Consider the following 21486-nt stretch of genomic DNA (forward strand, 5'->3'; position numbering starts at 1 on the left):
CCTAAGCCTTGACTGCCTGGGCCTGGGTTCTTCCCTCTGATGTGGCCAAGATTCAGAGGAGGGAGCTATGAAGCATTAAATGGCTGCCTTGCTAATGGCTGGCACAGGGCAGACACACACACACACACACACACACACCTGCACACACACAGACACACACACACTCTCTCAGGTAAGCAGGCAGACAGGCAGGTAAATACGACATGGAACAAAGACCACTTTATACACCATATAATAGGCCAACTTCTGTTTGAGGGCTGTACTTTTCCACATGGTTTTAGAAATAGTGCATTTTAATGTGGTTAGTTTGTAGAGATCAAACCAAAGGGCAGAAATGAGGGGAAAAAAACTATTTTGCATTTATTTTACTTTGAGCAGGAGCTGGGAGGCAGGGTAATGTGAAATAATTTGCATAAACTGTACTACAACTTAATTTATACTCATCTCTATACTGAGTAATGAGGACAGTTTTATGCCATTAAAGAGCACATCCTTTAAGCAAACTGACTGTTCATAGGATCTGTTTCATAGCTAGATGACAGGGTATTTTTTGCATTAATAAATGATAGTGTTCACAGGCATACCTCTCATGTATGTGGCATTGCACCTGACAATTCCACTGGAAGGCAGGCCTCCACGACAAAAACCCATCCTGCCTGCCTGGTGGCCTCCTGTCCAGTTACATAGTGTGGCACCACCTGCTGCGGCACTCCACCTCTTGCATCTGAAAGTCATCACTGTGCCATTCCTTACAGTGGTAGTCAGCAAGGACACTGCCCGTGTGAGTAACGGGAACCCTGAGAAGATCAGTATCCCTGAGCCCCTGGCTTCCCTGAGCAGTCTCACTCCATTTAAACCTTCTGTCATCTTATTGGAAGCTCCACCGATGAATAGGAACTGCGTTTTCTGATACTGAAGTTAGATGCTATGCTAAGTATTTAATATGGGTTAGTCCCCACCCCTGTTTTCTGTTTTACATTGCCTTTTCTACCCATTAATGAGATAAATCCTGTTACTATCATCTTCATTTTATGAGAGAATTTATAAAGCCTTGTATAGATGAAGTCCCTAAAATGGCAAAAGGAAAGCACGTTCCTAACCAGTCTGGCTCCAGAAATGAGGCTCAGACCCTCCAGGCCAGCTGCCTCTTCTTTGGGAAAATATGTGCTCTCACAAATTCCAAGTCAGGCTCATGGCACCAAATGAGCAGTGTCATGTAAGGCTCTTTGCTTTTTATGTTAAAAGATCTCCTAGATAATGTAAATCTTCATTGGTTCATAGTTCAAGGAAGCTTTTCCTGGCTTCATGCACTCACCCATCAATCATTTGCTGAATGCCTACTGTGTGTTAAGTATTGCCTTAGAAACCAAGGGAATAACAAAGAAGGTTTAAGATGTGGTCTGGATCAGTTAGCAGCAGGCAATGTGGTGTAGAGAGGCAAGACACACAGAGGATGAATGAAAGTGCAGGGTGGTGAATGATTGTGTCCCACAGTGAACACCACAAACAGGCTCAGTGGGAACTCCAGAATAGACACACACTTCATGCAGGAGTGGACCCTGAACAAGGATGTTATAGTACCATGAGAAGTGGAAAGGAAGGAACATTTGTTGCCCACGGATTGGATGTTGATGAAACGTAGTGTTCTGGCCACTTTGCTGGTCACCAGAGAGTGGTGATAGGCAAGCCGCACATTCTGTCCTGTGATGTTTGTCAACAGTTCTAGGAGAGAGTTGGGATGGGTTCCTGCAGGAGGTGAAATCTGGACGAGGAAGACTTGGCCTGGAAGTGAGGGCATGGGTGTGGCAGGCAGAAACATTTACGGGAACAGTGGGACTTGTTTAATCAAGATAGACGGAATAAATGCCATTGGCTGGGGTAAAGGATTTTTTGGTTAAATAAAGAAAAGATACAACATGGAGGTGCAGGAACTAGGGGAGAAACCAAAGCAGAGCAGCTTCAATCAGGGCACTGTGGCTTCACTCCTAACCCTTTCACATGTCGGGGCAGGAGGGAAAAGAGGCCCAGTCCCTCCAGCCTAGACAATCAGGTCTGCCCCTCACGGCTTCCCACCGCTGCCCTCCCCAGGTTGAGCTGGTGACACGCGGGCTCTTTGCTGCTGTAGCAGGCAGGGAAAGTCGGACTTGGCTATGAAGGACCACCGCCTTTAAAGGAGCATCCTTCCTCCTTTCACCTCTCCTGTGGCTTTTGCATATTCGCTTACGAAAATCCGGACATGCTCAGAGAATGGCCTGTTTTTAACCGATGGTCCAAGGTTTCACAGGAAATCAGAATTTCATTCAGAATCTGAAGAAATCCAGGGTGTCTGACACATGCCAAACTCCATTTTCTTAGCTTTCATGTGAGTCTGGATGTAAAAGGGAAGTGTTACTGCTTGCATGTGATGACCCTCAGCACCAGAGCACAGAGCTGAGGGTGTGTCCCCCTCTCTGCCCAGGTTGAAAGAAAGTTGCTTCTGTCCCTCCCTTGAATTTGAAACTGAGTCCTTCCTCCTCCTCCACCCCATACCACCCTGGTACCTGTTGTTTTGGTTCTGTGACCCTCCAGCACTATAACTGTGAATTGATTAAATGTATCTTTTGAGTTTATTAGGAACCTAATCTTCATGTGTGTTATAGACCAGCAGAAAAGTATGTCAAAGTTCCAAACAAGTAATAATTAGACACAAAAACTCTCTTTTGTACCAGTGATTTCCCCTGGCCTGCAGATTGCAGAGGGGCTGGGAAAAGCTGCCTGTGCCTGGTCTTCAAAGGGATCAGAATTGCGAGAAATGTGGAAGCTGTTTCTCAGGTGAGGCCTGGACTCCCAGCGAGGGAAAAATGCTTGGTGAAGGTGTGGCAGGCTGATCCCAGGCCAAGGCTTCATGCTCCCAGACCGTGTTCATTTCTACCTTGGGAGCCGAGGAGGGTCTAGAGAAGCAGCCACACCGAGATGGAGGATGTCAGTGCCTGCATTTGTGGGACCTCAGGAAAATCTTCATCACAATCTTCCATCCAAAAAGAAAAAAGCCTCACGATGGTTATGTTAACTGTAAGGTTAGGCTGCAAGCAGTGACTTCAGCAACCCAGGATTTTATTTTTCCCACACTTACACGTCTGTAGGTAGGTGGTCCAGGACGGCGATGATGGCTCCATTCCATCAAATGCTTAGGGAACCAGCCTCCCTGTCCCCAACTTACCCTTTAGCCATCCCCCCCTATGCAGCCCTGGCTCTCAGGCCCTGGATGGCACCTAGGACACCAGTCACCACATCCAGGCTGGAGGAATGGACAGAGAAGAAGGGGAGAGGAGAGTACACATACCAGCTTCCCTCCAGGGAAACAGGTGCTCCCAGAAAGGGTCCCAGGGCATTGTCTGTTTCCACCTCTTTGATCAGAACTTGACCTCAGAGTAGTACTGACCTATCAGGGAAGATGGGAACTGCAGTCTTTATTCTGGGCACCATGGGTCTAGCTAAAAATTGCAGATTCTGTCACAGTCGCTTCCACAACCAGAGAAATGTGACCCATACTGATTTCGTTTTTTGTATTAGTATCATTCAGACCTTTTTCAAATCCAAATCCCGGGAGGGGAAGGGGATTAGCTAACATGTTATTCTTCAATGAGATGATCAAATCCCTTTCCAGGCCACTTTGATCAGGGAAGGTGGTTCTGGAAGCAATGGGGGAGTAGATCTGGGAAAGATTTTAAAAAGAGTGCAGACACAGAAGCGCCCAGTGCCATGGCACTTCTGTGACTTGTCCCATTGGCAAGGCCTGGCTCAGTTGATGTGCTGCCACCGCCCATGTCCACTTCCATCCCAGCCGTGGTTCCAATCTGCCAGCCTCTCTGGGGACCCGACGGAGTCAGACAGCTGCTGCCCATCCTTGGTGTGGTTTGTGATGTCACAGGATGTGTGATCTGCTGAGACCCAGCCTGCCAGCTGAAGTGCCATGTTGGCATGTTGACTGACAATTGAGTGTAGCTCACATTTAGCTGTAGGTTAACAGCTACTTTTTTTTTAATATTTTTATTTATTTAATTGATAGGTAGAGTTATAGACAGTGAGAGGGAGAGACAGAGAGAAAGGTCTTCCATCTGCTGGTTCACTCCCCAAATGGCTGCATCAGCCAGAGCTGGGCTGATCTGAAGCCAGTATCCAGGAGCTTCCTCCAGGTCTCCCACATGGGTGCAGGGGCCCAAGGACTTGGGCCATCTTCTACTGCTTTCCCAGGCCATACAGAGAGCTGGATCGGAAGAGGAGCAGCCAGGACTCAAACCAGCGCCCATATGAGATGCTGGCACTGCAGGCAGAGGCTTTAACCCACTACGCCACAGCACCTGCCCAAGTTAGCAGCTACTTTTACAGATCAATAATTCTTAAATTCTACTGACCTTCAAGGAAGATGACTTTGGAACTCACTATTAGAGTTGACCAACATTGGACTTCACATTATTAAGGACACAGAGTAACTTCTGTGGGTTCCTCTGACTCTCCAAATGCCCTGTAGCCACAAGGCCTTTGCACCTGCCCTCCCCTCTGAGGAATGTACACCTCTCCCTTCTTGACTGGATAATACCTACTGAGCCTTCAGGGGAGGATTTCTCAGACTTCTGGGCCTAAGGACAGTGTCCGAGGCACAGGTTTTCCTGGTACTGTAGAACTCATCCTTGTGCCATTCATCACAGGTGGAATTCTATAATCGTTTGTGTGATTGTTTGCTTAGATGTTAATTTCATGAAGACAGGCTTTAGCCGCCTTATGTTGCAGACCACCGCGTGCAGTGGTGAGCATTTAGTATGCTCTGAAAACATTTAACTGAATGAGTGAAGTGGCTCCCAAGCAGGTCTCTCTCCTAAGCTAATGCAATTAGGGTTTCTCAATAGGGTGGCCATGAACTGTCTGCATCAGATTTACCTGGTTAACTTCTTTAAAATGCTTCTTCCTGGGAAGCATGCCATTCCTTCCAAATCAGATTATCTGAGAAAAATCCCAGGAATTCGCATGTGAGCAAACCTGCCAGGTAGTTGTTAAGCATCCTGTTGGAGAAGCCCTACTGGAGGGTGTGCCTGTGAGGACTTTGGGAAGGACAGCACAGCACTGCTATTGTTAAAAGTCCCATGCTGAGCACGGAAATGAGCCGGCAGGAGAAGACTCTTGCATTTAACAGCTGCCTCAGTATGCTTAAATGTAAAGAGAAGAGACTTACAAAAGAACTTTGCTCTTTGAGATTTTAAAAGGCCAGTGAAAATTTAGAGCCAGCTATTAATTGAGCTCAGAGAGTCAAGGTGATGCAGAAATGAAACAATTGTGTTTGAGGTAAAATCTTTGCACATTTAAAAAAATAAAGACTTGATTATTACTAGCCACTTGCTATGGTCTCTGTGCTCCTATCCCAACCTTCTGTCCCCAGTGGTGACACAATATTTTGGCCTAGGCCCCTTCAGAATCAAGAACCAAGTCTCCATGGAACCTTGAGTTTTATTTCAGACCTCCAAATGTAATAAGATATATGCTCCCCTTGACCCTCAGCATTTGTATCTCAAAAAGATCTAAATGATACTAACACAAAAGAACAAATCAGTATGGGTTGATTCTCTACTTAGTTGTGGTAGAGTCTGCGACCATGTATCTTATGAGCTGGCACATTTTAGTCTTTGTTTTCCTTTATAAAGGAGTATATTGTGTCCTGAGGCAGAAAATGTGCATGGTCAGTCACACTTGGTGAGATCCAGACATGCAGTTTAACAACAAAAGTGTGAAAGCAAGGGCTATGCAAAGTGTTTTGTCTTTCTTTCTGCCCAGCCCCATTGGTCTATTTTTTTTTAAGATTTATTACTTATTTATTTATTTATCTTTGAAAGGCAGAATGACGAGCAAGATGGAGAACCACAAACAGTTCTAGTATCTATTGGTTCACTCCTCAAATGCCACAACAGCCAGGTCTGGGTCAGGTTGAACTCCATCTGAGTCTCCCACATGGGTGGTGGGGACCCAAATAACCAGGCTAAGTGCATTAGCAGGAAGCTGGATTGTAAGCAGAGTAGCTGGGGCTCCAACTGGCTTTCTGATGTGGGATGGCTGCAGTGCAGGCAGTAGCTTAACCAACCATGCTACGTGCTGGCCTCCCCAGTTGGTGGACCAAAGTGAAGCCCACTCCACAGGGCTCCTCTTTTTCTTTTAAGCTTCTTGCCTCTTCTCTCTGTCCTTGAAGGCAGCTTCCTGTCTTTTTTTTTTTTTTTTTTTTTTTTTTTTTGACAGGCAGAGTGGACAGTGAGAGAGAGAGACAGAGAGAAAGGTCTTCCTTTGCCGTTGGTTCACCCTCCAATGGCCGCCGCTGCAGCCGGCGCACCACGCTGATCCGATGGCAGGAGCCAGGATCCAGGTGCTTTTCCTGGTCTCCCATGGGGTGCAGGGCCCAAGCACCTGGGCCATCCTCCACTGCACTCCCTGGCCATAGCAGAGAGCTGGCCTGGAAGAGGGGCAACCGGGACAGAATCCGGCGCCCTGACCGGGACTAGAACCCGGTGTGCCGGCGCCGCAAGGTGGAGGATTAGCCTATTGAGCCACGGCGCTGGCCGCTTCCTGTCTTTTTGAAGGATCATATGTTCTTTGCCTTCCAGGAATTTTTCCCTTCTTCTCCTATTGCCCCAGGACCCATCTCCTCTTTTTGTTATTTTCTCAACATCTGGAATCATCACTGGCATTTCTCTTTTTAAAATAACTCTTCATATTATCTCACCAGATACCCAACTGCTACATATGAATAGCTCCACGGAAAACACTGCATAAGCTAATATATGATTTGGGATTATGAATAAAGATTAAAAGTTCAAAGCAAGGGGGCAATGTAGCAGCTAAGACACTCACATTAGGGCTGATGTTTTGGCACAATGGGCTAAGCCACCTCTTACAATGTTGTCATTCCATATTGGAGCTCTGTTTCCAATCCTGTTAAGGCACCTGGGAGAGCAGTGAGGATGACTTAATCACTTGAGTCCCTGCCAGTCAAGTGGATGACCCGGAAGGGGTTCCGAACTCCTGGCTTCAGCCTGGACCAACCCTGGCTGTTGCAGTCATTTGGGGAGTGTACCAGTGAATGACAGTGTCTGTCTATACATCTCTCTCTCACTCTCTCTCAATCTTTGCCTTTCAAATAATAAAAACAATGTAAAAACACAAGAAAAATATTCCAATATGGGAATCAAAGGCAGTATCTGCAGGAAAACTGGGAAGATTTAGCAATATGTAAATTATGAACTCTTGAGGATAAGGACAAAGTCTTACTGACCTCTGAATTCTCCACAGGAACACAGGAGATTCACAAGATGTTTGTTGAATAAATGATTGAAAGAATGCAGGATCTGTAGTGTTACCAGGAACCTCTGCTTTAATGTAAGTTGAAGTATAAAGAAAACATCTGGACCCAAGAGATTTATTGAAGCCAACAGCAGCTCACCTGGACAGGTGGTTCATCAGGTGGGCATGGGCAGGACTGTGAACTGTCCCATCTTGGTGGTGAGCAGACTGTGATCCTCCCAGCCCAGCCCTTGGGATCTTACACATGGGGGTTTCTCAACCTGCCAGGGACCTTCCCAGGTTGTAGCAATGAAAAAGAAATCATTTACTGACAAAATGTAGTGTCTTTTGGCTAAAAGTCCCTTTGTAGAATTCGCCAAGAATGCTTCATTGTGGTGTTATGGAAAGTACATGAGTTTTAGGCCATCTGATTGTATGAAAAGTACTTAAAAGTTGAGACTCACTATTCTCCTCTTGGAAGTGGTTATAGTTTTGGTCTTTGTGGAAACTTAAGATAATTAGCAAAAAGGTTTTAGGATGTGATGTAAATTCAGTAGATGAAAGCTTTTCCTGCTGACATTTAAGTCCCACAGGCTCTGGTGTTTTTGTCTGCTTTGCTACCTGCTGTTTCCCAATACCTGCCCCAGAATAAGTGCTTAGGATATTTGTTAAATAAATTATGTGTTTGCTTACTTACAGAGTCACAGACTGGCCATGTGTCCTTGTATTTTGAATATCCTAGAATAGTATGAAGTTCAGTGTTATTCTGTAGCATCTGGCTCTAAGACTTCCTTCAGTGTGCCAATGACAGGGATGAGATTTCCATGGAGTGCGCAGGAGAGTAGGTACATGGAGTGCAACCAAATCCCTGGGAACTTGCTGGAAATCCCATTTCACAGCCCCCATCAGACCTACTGAGTCAGGAATATGAGGAGTGGGCTCCAGTCATCTGTCTTAACAAGTTCTTTAGTTGGTGCTGGTGTGTACCAAAGTTAGAGGGCCACAACCTCCAGCCTATACAGGACTCTCCTGTGCTGTAATTAGAAATGACCTGACCTCTCAGTGCCTGAGGATAGGTGGCTTGCACCTGAAAAATACAACCCATTGAGAATTAATAATCTTTTTGAAGGTTTTTATTTAATGAATACAAATTTCATATGTACAGCTTTTAGGAATATAGTGTTTCTTCCTCCCATTCCCGCCTTCCCACCCCCACTCCCATCCCACCTCCCACTCCCTCTCCCATTCCATTTTTCATTAAGATTAATTTTTAATTCATTTTATATACAGAAGACCAACTCTATTCTAAGTAGATATTTCCACTGTTTACACCCACACAGACACACAAAGTATAAAGTACAGTTTGAAGACAGATTTTTACCATTAATTCTCATAGTACAACACATTAGGGACAGAGGTTCTACATGGGGAGCAAGTGCACAGTGACTCCTGTTGTTAATTTAACAATTAACATTCTTATTTTTATTTTTGACATCAGTGATCATGAGTTGCCAAGGCTATGGAAGCCTCTTGAGTTCGCCAACTCCGATCTTATTTAGACAAGGTCATAGTCAAAGTGGAAGTTCTCTCCTCCCTTCAGAGAAAGGTACCTCCTTCTTTGATGGCCCCTTCTTTCCAGTGGGGTCTCACTCACAGAGCTCCTTCATGTAGAGTATTTTTTGCCACAATGTCTTGGCTTTCCATGCCTGAAATACTCTCCTGGACTTTTCAGCCGGATCCAAATGCCTTAAGGGCTGATTGAGAGGTCAGAGTGCTGTTTAAGCATTTGTCATTCTGTGAGTCTGCTGTGTGGCGGCCTGCTTCCCAAGTTGGATCAGAGAATTAATAATCTGGAGGTAGGGAATTTTCAGGAACCTAAACGGATTCACAGGGCGAGAGTTCAAATGCTTTCAAGCTGGCTGGCCTGTAGATGTGTGCTGGAACCTAAACTTTGGTCACCGTGGTGCCCTTCCACCAACTGTGCAGACTACACTGGGATGGGCCCTTTCTATGGGCTAGGCCTCAAGTCTTGTGTTAATTAGGATGTAAGCCAAGCTGTCATAACAGAGACCCTAAAACACAGTGGCTCAGAGAAAATAGCAGGTAATTTCTCCCCAAGAATCTTAAGGCAAAGAGTGCAGGCTGGAAAATTGGCCGTGCTGTGCCAAGTTATTGAGAGACCCTTGGTGTACTGTCTTGTTGAGCCTGCATCCCCTGTGGTGCCTGAAGCTGAGTCAGTGCCACATCTGCATTCCACCTACTAAGCCCCTCAAACAGGAGTGCGTTGTCTTTTTTTTTTTTTTTTTTTTTTTTTTATAATCTGTTAGTAAAGCTACATCACAAGGAAGACAATGAATTCTCCTTGAGTCAAACAATGAGGTTGTGGCAGAACGTAGTTCCCTCTTGATAAATGAATGACTTCTTTCACAGTGGTCCTCATTCCCCTCTACCCTCTGTCCGCTAATAAAGACGATGATTAAAACGTGCCCTGCACCCTTCCTTTTTATCAGGTATGACAAGAAATGGTATTAATGGAAGAGTCTTGACATACTGTGTTAAAGCCAATTTTTAAGCATGAGTTTTCAGAACCAGACAAATCTTGATCTGATTCTAACTCCACCATTTCTAAGTTATTAATGGCCTGGGAAAATTTCTTACTCTTGAGTTTTTTCATAAGTTGAAATATTAGTTCCTCTCCGGTTTATTTGAGGAGTAACAAACACATAGCAGTGCGTGACACAGATGGCCATTCATCTGTTGATGTGCCCACGCCTACCCCTGCCCCTGCCTTCTCAAAGGCCTACCTTAAGCAGAATGGCTTGGGACTGTAATGCTTTCATCATTTCACTGAAAATCACGGTGTACCAAGACCTGGCACCATGGAAGAGTAAACTACCCAAAGATGGAGTCACGAAGACCCGGGCAGATGATCCACAAACAGGTGCTGAGCTGACTAAGGCTAAATATAGACTTCATTTTCAACTCTGAATGCAGAGCCCCATAGAATATTCCTTCTCGTTCCTCTTAGTCTATTCTAACCTCTCACAGGATGTCATATTCATGTGTATACTCATCCTGTTCATATCTATACTCATATGATGATAAATTGATGACAGACTCTCCCTGAAAAGTATTCTAAACAGAACCACTTCGCATTAACTTCTTTTAAAGGAAGGCCCTCTGTTAGAGTTGAGAGGAACTTTAGAAGTTATGACTTGATAGCTAAAGGCAATATCTTTTTCTGTTTCTCCTACATGGCCTAGCACCCTGCCTTGTATGTGGTAGGGGCTTAATGAGTAGCAACTGAAAAAATGAATGTCCTTTATGTGCTTAATAATTGATGTCTCCTACCTGCCCTCTGGGAACAAGGACAGAGGGCCAATTTGAACTTCTGATCACCATCATTCTGAGTTCTACTCAACCATCAATCACTCCCAATGGAGTTTTCTTGTTATTTAATGAGTTTTTTCCTCCTGAACTGACCTTTACCATTTTTTGGTTTAACTTTTTGAATAGCAATTCGGTATATTCAAGCATTTTGTAAAAAACATTTCTGTGCCTTCTCTGATTGCATTAAGTAATGACCAAATTGTGCTGCTCACTGTATTTCATCAGCATGATCTTCTGTACCACAACTGGGCACCGTGATAAGTCTACCTCTGTCTCTGTTCCCAGAGCTGGCTTCATGGGTATGCAACCTGTGCAGTTGCATGGGTTCAAGCTTAGAGGCACCTCATGCTTGGTTTGAAGTGCACCTGATGCCCTTTAAAATTTTTTTAAGCTTTATTTTTATTTATTTGAAAGGCAGAATGGCAGAGAAAGAGGGAAAGAAAGAGGGAGAGATCATCCATCGACCGGCTCACTCTCTAGATGGCTGCAGTCACTGGGGCTTGGCTAGGCCAAAGTCAGGAGCCAAGAACTCCATCCAGGTCCCTTCTGTGGGTGGAAGAGGCCCAAGTACTTGAGTCATCTTCAGTTCCTTTCCCAGGCACATTAGCAGGGAGCTGGATTAGAAGCAGAGCAGCCAGCAGTCCCTTATAGGATGCCAGAAGTGTCTTAACCTGCTGAGTACAATGCCAGCCCCCCTTTCTTGAGATTCTTATGGAGTTTTAAACAGATGGCCCCCCATTTTCATTTTACACAACACCCAGGAAATTATGTAGCAGGGCTTACATGGACCACAATGAAAACCACAGGATCTCTGCCTTCCAGAACATCCCAACCTGACTGTTAACCCTCCTTACCCCAACATTGGCCAGCCCTGGTTCTGAAGTCAAGGTGTCGGGAGTCAGAGCAGATTCAGAAACTAGGTGGACTGTTAGGAGGCTCACGTCAGAACCTTTTCACAGATCAGGGCTCTGGGTTGCATGGGCCACCTACGCCTGTCTCAATTTGTATCCTTGGTTTAAAAGATGTCTGTATCCAACGTTTACCATCCTCTGCCTTAGCAAACAGAAGTCTGGTTTTTGAAAATGGACATGAGGAAGCAAGATCAGCCCTGGGTTCCCACCCCCTACCTGGCTGCAGAGCTTTGTAAAATCATTGATTGCTTAACAGCCAGCAGGGCAAGAAGGCCAGAATTATGCTCAGCAAATGCAGGAATGGAGCGCTGTTATCTGTGTGTTTCCATGGTAACAGTGATAACAGCTTATATTTATAGAACTTCTATCTCCAAGGAGCTCAAAGCACTTTACAGACACATTATCTCTCTCCTATAGGGAGAGAGAGAGAAAGAGAGAGTGGGGGAACACAGGAAAGGAGGAAGGAGAAACAGGAAGGACATGGTGTGCTATTATGCACAATTCACAGATGGCACAGAGTGCAGAAGTCTGTGGCCCAGGGTGCCCTGTTAGGCTGTGACAGATGGCAGAGTGGATGGACCTACTAGCTCATGAAACTCCTGGAACCCTTAGTTGCTGGCTTCGGGCAGATGTCACGACTGGGTTGCTGTCTCCCACTCATCCATCTGTGTTCAGTGTCATCTGGGTGATCAGGTAACTCTGGGAGCATCCAAGGGAGTATGGCTCAACTCTTGTGTATGAGAAGCACAGAGATGATTCTTCCATGGAGATTTGGGGGTGATATCCAAAGTCCTTAAAACCAGACAGTCACCAGGCCATCCCAGATGGGATGAGAGGCTTAGATGTCCTGATGACTTCAGACAGAAAGTGCTGCACACATATACTCAGAGTTTGCACACTGATGAAATGGTTCTCCAGATGGAGCCTGTGTCATCATGCTTCCAGGCCCTTTGGAGAGAGCGCTTCCTACATACTCATTCTGGAGACACGTGCCTGATCCAATAGACCTGGATGACGCTTAGCGTTATTTGAGGGCCACAACCTGTGAAACTGAAAATGAATTTTGCACGTCTCACTTTGCTGTTCTCTGTATTAAATACTTCATACAGGTCAAGCCGACAGTGCCTGGTGGAGGCTCGAGTTCTGGGTGTGAATTCAAATGACTCTCCAATTCCTAATCTTGGAGATAGTCTGCTTTGGTTCTTTAGTCTGGGTTTATCAATGTTCCTTCCTACTTTGTACCCTCATAGACTTACTTTCCTATTTCACCACCACCTAGCTCCCCATTTATGTGTTGGAAAACAGGAACTATTTTCTCTTTAAAAAAAAAAGTCAGGGCCGGCACTGTGGCGCAGCAGGTTAACACCCTGGCCTGAAGTGCCGGTATCCTGTACGGGTACCGGTTCTAGTCCCAGCTGCTCCTCTTCTGATCCAGCTCTCTGCTATGGCCTGGGATAGCAGTAGAAGATGGCCCAAGTCCTTGGGCCCCTGCACCCGTGTGGGAGACCTGGAAGAAGCTCCTGGCTCTTGGCTTCAGATTGGTGCAGCTCCAGCCATTGCAGCCATCTGGGGAGTGAACCAGCGGTTGGAAGACCTCTGTCTCTCTCTCTCTCTCTCTCTCTGTCTGCCTTTCCTCTATCTGTGTAACTCTGACTTTCAAAAAAAAATAAATAAATAAATCATTGGGGCCAACGCTGTGGAGTAATAGGCTAAGCCTCTACCTGCAGTGCCGGCATCCCGTATGGGCACCAGTTCAAGTCCCGACTGTTCCACTTCTGATCCTGCTCTCTGCTATGGCCTGGGAAAGCAGTGGAATATGGCCCATGTGCTTGGGGCCCTGCACCCATGTGGGAGACCCAGAAGAAGCTCCTGGCTCCTGGCTTCATATCAGTTCAGCTCTGGCCATTGTGGCCATTTGGGGAGTGAACTAGTGGATTGAAGACCTCTCTCTCTCCGTCTCTCCCTATGTCTGTAACCCTGCTTCGCCAATTAGTAAATACATCTTAAAAAAATAATTATCTGCAGAGCGTTCATTTAATTCATTCAGCAGTACCCATGGCAACACAGAGTCAAGATTCTTCTTCCTGCAGGTCTTCCACAGTCTTTGTGAACAAATCATGTCACTTTCTGCAGCCCATAACCTCAGACTAAGAAAAAGAGGAGCTTGAGGCCGGCGCCGCGGCTCACTTGGTTAATCCTCCACCTGTGGTACTAGCATCCCTTATGGGTGCCAGGTTCTAGTCTCGGTTGCTCCTCTTCCAGTCCAGCTCTCTCCTGTGGCCCAGAAGTGTAGTGGAGGATGGCCCAGGTGCTAGGGCCCTGCACCCTCAAGGGAGACCAGGAGGAAGCACCTGGCTCGTGGCTTCAGATCGGCGCAACACCGGCCATGGTGGCCATTTGGGGAGTGAACCAACAGAAAGAAGACCTTTCTCTCTGTCTATAACTCTACCTGTCAAATAAAAAAAAAAAAAAAAAAGAAGAAGAAGAAAGGAGCTACTCTCTTGCCTCCCACCTGTATAGGCCATAAGGACACTGGGCTAAGGGATTTGCAGTTTGGGTAGTTGAGCTCCAGGAAAATTTAAGTGTTTCATTTACAAATAGGATTCTGACTCCTTAAAACAAGAAAAACAAAGCAAGAGGCCCTCCACAGGAGTGGCTTGCAGAGAACATCCTTGTCCCCTTGTTGCGTGAGGCGCCTGATCCAGGTCTGTCAGCTCCAGAGCTCACTCACCCAGGGACAACAAGTAAGGTCCTCCTCTGACCAGCGCAGGAGCAGCCTCAATCACACAGAATGTTTTTCTCCTCTTTCTCCCTGGTCTTGGGCTCCAAGAGGGAAGGAGCCCCATTTGTTTGCAGCTCCATCTCCATCTTCTAAGTCAGTGCTGGGTCCATACTCAGTATCTGTAAATGAATGAACTCCCCAGTGCCTCTCCCCCTCCCCCCTCCCCCTTCCCCCTCCCCTCCCTCCTCTCCCCTCTCCCCTCTCCCCTCTCCCCTCTCCCCTCTCCCCTCTCCCCTCTCCCCTCTTCCCTCAGCGGCTCCTGGGTTTACCTAACCCTAGTTCTCAGGTCCACCTCACTCTCACGTGTCATCCTCCTTGTTTGTTCCTGCAGAACAGTTTATCTTTCCCCCATCACAGCACTACCATGGCAACTGCTTGTGTTGGTAGGGGTTTGTAGATGTCGTTAAAAGTGACTTTTGTATGTAGGAAATACTATTCAGAGTTTACTTTTGGATTAGATATTAATGTTCTGTTGCTAGAGTTAGAAAAACATGTAGTTTATTTTAGTATAATTTACACTTGCAATTATTCTATTTTTTTTCTAGCAAGGTTTAGCAATGACTTCTAAAGTACCTATGGATAAAATCAGTGAATTACTTTCAAATATTTTAAGTTGTGACAATAAAATGTTTTATACATCTATATCTCTGTCTATACAAGGGTACTTCAAAAAAGTTATAGAAAAAATAAATTAAAAACAAACTTGTTTTAGTGTAAACTTTTTTGAAACCCATGCATAGTTTTTCATAATACAAATTTTGCATTAATGTTTTGAAGTATCAATTAATAATCAAAGTTTTCTGGAATATTCTAATGCTTGCATATATTTAACTCCTTAAATGTATAAATATAAAATCCCAAGGATCTGTTAAATGTTCCAATAAGCTTAGTCAGAAGTCAATTTATAACTCTAAAATTCTGCATCATTTACTCAATTATATTTTAAATTGTCACCACAAGTCAATCACTGTAAAAGGTCCAACTCTATTAAAAATTTCATATACACAAAATGGCGAATGTGCATAATTTTGTCCTAAATACAATATCAGCAACTATGTTGGTTTCTCACATTTTGGTTTGGTCTCCTCAAAGCTTTCACTGTTAGTTTTCAGTCCCCTGGGGTTAAGAACCCCTGGCCTTCCTAAGGGAAGACATTTGTCATGATGGGTGATGAAGTGACTTACGAGTGTTCAAGGTCCTTGCTTATCAAAGTTACAGGCGTTCTCACTCCAGAGGTTGGTCTCCTGGGTCTCTGCCACTCCATCTAATTCTTTATTCACCCAGGGGAGTGTGCTGTTCCCATCCTTACTGATCTTTTCATTGACTTTTGCATTTCCTGGGTTTTTAAGATTCGCAAATATATTTTTAAGTAGCTCCACCTTCAGCTTGATGGACTTCTAAGATTTGTAAACATCTTCTTGCTCCCAATAAATACACTTGATCTTGATGGGGTTTTCCATTCTTTCATACATTCTTAGAATCACATCCCTTGTAAGGCCATCTAATATGATGCTTGAATTCTGGCTGATTTGTGATGCCTCCAGAGGAAAGTATACTGACTGAGGAATCCAGGAAGAAGTCAGAGCAAAGTGTGAGGATGGTGGACCTTGGTGGGAAATCTGAGAGTCTCTTAAACTTACACACAGGGGTCACAGTAGCCACTCTGATTGTGTTGACACCTGGAAATGAGTTTCTTACCTGGAAGCACACAGAGACCCACATCCAGATGTGGCAGTTTCCTCCAGAACAGAAAAGAAAGCACCCACCACAAACGTGGCATCGGTATGCACAAGCAGAACACTGAAACATGTGGACCGACATGAACTCCCACTTACTTCAGAACTGCAGGCTGTGCTTTCATACAGGAATGCCCCTACTGACTTTTTCAAGCAGAATTCATAGAAGTTGTATTTTTAATGCTTGCCTCTCAGAGAACCATTCAAAAGGCCTTGGGGCTGGCAAGAGAATCGCTTGGCTTGGATTTCTTGCCATGCTCCATGGCTTCTAATCTTACTGCAGATAACAACCAGAGGGCCTACTGTGTGTAGCTATCAAAAGTCTACATCTTAAACCTGGCTCCACATCCCAGTTATGTGTGGCAGACTTTTAAAGATTCTGATGCCAGTTCCCGCCCTAGACCAATTGAATCAGAATGTCTGAGACTAGGATTGCAGATGAGTCTTTATTTATTGAGATATAATTGACATACATGAAATTGTGCAGATTAAAGTGTGCTGTTTGTTTGATAAGTCTGACCTCTGTAAACACCCGTGAAGCCATTGCCAGCATCATCATAATGAACATATCCATCACCCCCAGGACTTTCCAAATTTCTTTGTGTCCCTTTGTAATCCTTCCCTCTGCCCCCACCACCCAAGTGGCCCGTGATCTGCTTTCTATGGTTGTAGGTTAGTTTGCCTTTTTTAGTTTTATGTAGATGTAATCATACAGTATGTACTCATTTTTTCAATCTGATTTCTCTCACGTTCCATAGTTATTTTAAGATCCATCCATGTCATAGCATATAACATGCATATTTTCTTTTTTTTTATTTTATTTATTTTTTGACAGGCAGAGTGGACAGTGAGAGAGAGAGACAGAGAGAAAGGTCTTCCTTTGCTGTTGGTTCCCCCTCCAATGGCCGCCGCGGCCGGAGCACCGCGCTGATCCAAAGGCAGGAGCCAGGTGCTTCTCCTGGTCTCCCATGGGGTGCAGGGCCCAAGGACCTGGGCCATCCTCCACTGCACTCCCTGGCCACAGCAGAGAGCTGGCCTGGAAGAGGGGCAACCGGGACAGAATCCGGCACCCCGACCGGGACTAGAACCCGGTGTGCAGGCGCCGCAAGGTGGAGGATTAGCCTAGTGAGCCGGGGCGCCAGCGCATATTTTCTTTTAAATTCATTTTTCTTCTCACTGCAGCCAGGAAAGAGCAACCAGCCCAGCCCAAACTCCGGGAGGCTGGTGAATTCCAGATGCCCCCAGCATGTCATTCACAAAGGTTCTGAGCAGCTCTGAGATGCAGGTGCTTTGAAGCCTGGCTCAGGGTGGACATTAAGGCAGCTGGAGTTGACCCAGGTTTGTGTTTTCCCACGAGCCCCCTTCAGAGTCACTGGACATAGGTAGTAGCATACAGGACCTTGATGTTCCCTCTTCCCTAGTCATCATTGTCTCCAACATATACTGCTCCATGTGGCGACCATGCTGTATGCCTTGGAATCTGGGAAGTAGATTTGGGTGCTGCTGCCTATTAAGCCTTTGCATCCTCACGTGGGCTCCGCCCTATCAGCTTTGTGTGCCCTTCTGCAGGCCAGACCTTCCGTCCCTGGTGGCTGGAGGCAATGGGCCAGACTCTCAGGCCCCTGCTGTTTACTTGCCAAAAATACTTCTGCAAAACTGTAATCCAATTTGGAAACTGTCTTACCAATAGAATTTCTTGGGAGAATATTTTAATTCCCTTGATCAGAGCCTGATGTGTAATTCTTCTAACAGCTCCTAAAGCTTTAGGAACAAAGATCCCAACTGTTTCACCTCAGTCCTTGAGGTCAGCCCAGTCATTTCATTTGAACATCTTTAGAACTAGTGAAGACTCCAAACATGAGAACACCAAGGTATACAAAACTATTTAAGATCTTGATTCTGGGAGGTCCTTACTCCATCATGACCTTTGATGGGCAAAGGGAGGGAGGAGTTCAGAGCTTGAATTTTGATGTCACCGACAAGTCTGTCTTCCCACGCCATCCTCAGCCATGCAGTCATTTGAAAAGTGTAGCTTAAAGTTCCTCAAAAGCACACTTTTACTTCTAAAGTTTCATTTATTTATTTGAGAAGTGGAGTTAGACAGAGACAGACATAGAGCTCCTATCCACTGGTTCCCTCCCCAAAAGTCCACAACAGCCAGGACTGGGTCAGCCTGAAGCCAAGAGCTGGCAGCTCAACCTAGGTCTCCCACGGAGTAGCAGGTAGCCAACTACTTGCTGTATCTCAGGGTAAGTAGTAGCAGGAAGCTACAGACCTCAAACCCAGGCCCTCCAATATGGGATGCCATCTTCATTACCAAGTCCCAAAACCCACTCTCCATTTGCTTTTAAAAACCTGCCTAGGAAGTAAATAGTTCTAACACTATCCTTTCTAATATAGATAAAGACACTCAGATGTCCTCTGTCTCATGTAACTGATACATGTTTGTGTTACTAATATCAATGACCCTCCTCTGAGATTGTTTATTAAACCTATACAATAAAGAAGGCTTTGATTAGTCCTTGTTTCTAAAATTAAATGGCAGAGTATCTTTCATCACATAACAAAAATAACAAACCCCAGAAAACAATTCAGTTAAAAAAAAAAGTTTCCTTAGAGTGTTGGAATGAACAAGTAGATTACTCAGGAGAAATTGAAAACTAGGTAAGATTTATTGTTGGTAGACATTGGCCTCTTTATAGACTTAAATTTTAACTTTTATATGAATATGTTGAGGGCAAAGTATAGAATCCACGTGCACGGTAGGATCGTGGCATGATGGGGCATGAATAGTTCTGGGTCCAGATATCTGAGTCCTGGAGTTGCCTTAGTTGGTTGTTGCTGACACTTTTTCTTTTCAAGATTTTTTTTCTTTTTCTTTTTTCTTAGTTTTGACAGGCAGAGTTAGACAGTGTGAGAGAGAGACAAGAGAGAAAGGTCTTCCTTCCATTGGTTCACCCCCCAAATAGCCGCCACGGCCGGCGCGCTGTGGCCGGTGCGATGTGGCCGGCGCACTGCGCCGATCCGAAGCCAGGAGCCAGGTGCTTCCTCCTGGTCTCCCGTGCAGGTGCAGGGCCCAAGCACTTGGGCCATCCTCCACTGCCTTCCTGGGCCACAGCAGAGAGCTGGCCTGGAAGAGGAGCAACCGGGACAGAATCCGGCGCCCCAACTGGGACTAGAACCCGGGGTGGGGGCTCCGCAGGCAGAGGATTAGCCTAGTGAGCCGCGGCACCAGCCTTTTTAAAGATTTTGATTTTTATTTATTTGAAAGACAGTTACAGAGAAAAGTGAAAACAGAGAGAGAGGTCTTCCATCCGCTGATTCACTTCCCAGATAGCTGCAACGGCAAGAGCTGCAGGAGCTGCGCTGATCGGAAGCCAGGAGCCAGGAGTTTCTTCCGGATCTCCCACGCAGATGCAGGGGCCCAAGGACTTGAGACATCTTCCACTGCTATCCCAGGCCATATCAGAGAGCTGGATTGGAAGAGGAGGAGCTGGGACTAGAACTGGTGACCATATGGGATGCCGGCACTTCAAGCCGGGGCTTTAACCCGCTGTGCCATAGCACCGATCCTTATTGCTGACTCTTAAGCAACATAATAAAGCAAAAACATGTGGAACTCAGTTTTTAATACTAGCTGTAGTAAATTCCTTATACCTTACATATTCTAGATTTTACAGGTACAGATACATTTAGTCTGCATTGAATCCAAGAAGCTCACAGAAAAATAGCTCTATAATTAGTGCATGCTGCCACCAAGTGAGGATGATACTTTGTTCACTGATCACATGCTCCAAGTGGTAGGCTTATGCCATACCTATTGTGTCTGTGAAATATATGTTAGACTCCCACCTTTCACCCCCTTTAAAACCAATGTTTGTTTAAACATTCAACTTAGCCATTTCACATACTTTCTTGGTTGAGTCATGATCTGATTTTATCTATTGTCTCATTCTTCCTGAGAAAAACACTCGTTCGATTTTAACTATATGTGCTTCTTGGCCTGGTGGCTGAGGCTGGTCTTTTGGTGTTAGAAATTAATAGTAATAGTAACAATTTCTTCCAAGAATGGAGGTTGTATGCCAAAAGAGCCTATGTATTAACAGCTACTTAGGTGTTTACTACAAATGTAAACATTACAGCAAGATTTTTTTGATAAGGAGATTGCAGGGTTTTTTTTTCCCCTCTTTTTAAATATTTATTTATTTATTTACTTGAAAGGCGGAGTTACAGAGAGAAAGAGAGGGACAAAACAGGGGGGCGGGAGCCAGGGCAGAGGGGGGAGCGGATTGTTTATCCAGTTGTTCACTCTCTAAGTGGTCACAGAGGCCAGGGTGGGGCTAAACTAGGCCCCAGCCAAGATCCTGGAACTCCATCTGGGTTTCTCTCACGTGCATGGCAGGGGTTCAAGTACTTGGGCTATCATCTGCTGCCTTCTCAGGTACATTGGCAGGGAGTTGGGGTTGAAAGTGGAGCAGCTGGGACTCAAATGTGTGTTTATAGGGCTTAACTTGATGTACCACACAACACTGGCCCCTAGTTTTTTCTTTTTTTCTAATTGGCAATTTTTATGTGTAAAACTCTCCTGCAAAATGAACTGTTATAACACTATCCTGTCTGCAAACGCTTGCTTATTTTTATTGTGTATTCTATATTAAAATACAAATATAAAAGTTTGCAAGCTTTTGTCAAATAGCACAATGGGCTGTCGGGAGAGAAGGCCCTTACTAGAAGTTTGGTTTGCGACTCCAGATTCTCTCCTCTGACCTTCAACAGCAAGATCATAACCACAACACATGGCAGCTGGGGACCAGGAAGGACACTAGGAAACATTCAGGGGACAAACTGTCTGGCATAAAACACCTCTGTTAGCACCAAAACCTGCCCTAGGCATACAGATCTGCTGTATTGACTTTGGCAATGTCTCTACCTTGTCAGGCCAATAAAGTTAACTGAAGTTGAAAGCTGAATTAATAACACAATGTAGTTCTTGCTATTTCTGCTTTCACTGGGTGGCAACTCAGACAGGCTGAATGCGGCAAGCTCCTCTCTTCGGCACCCATTCTCTTCCGCCTCTCTGGGCCAGGACATGGGCAGCCCGCAGCCCAGTAAGACCAAGAATCCTCAAGAACATCCTTCTTCCTGACTTCACACAGCCATCATGTGATGCTCTGTCCACAGATGTAGGTGTGCCTAGTGTGTGTGTGTGTGTGTGTGTGTGTGTGTTAGTTCTAGCTAAATAGTAGCAGCAGTCGGGGAAACATTGCAACACCTGTTTGAGTGGCTCCTGGGACATCCCTTTGACCTTGCACAGTTTGGAGAAGACAAGCCAGGGGTGCCCAGGGGAAGCATGGCTGGAGTAGACATG

This window comes from Oryctolagus cuniculus, chromosome 7 (genome assembly GCF_051225735.1).
Source record: "Oryctolagus cuniculus isolate XC-2025 breed Fujian yellow rabbit chromosome 7, ASM5122573v1, whole genome shotgun sequence".
Classification (NCBI taxonomy): domain Eukaryota; kingdom Metazoa; phylum Chordata; class Mammalia; order Lagomorpha; family Leporidae; genus Oryctolagus; species Oryctolagus cuniculus.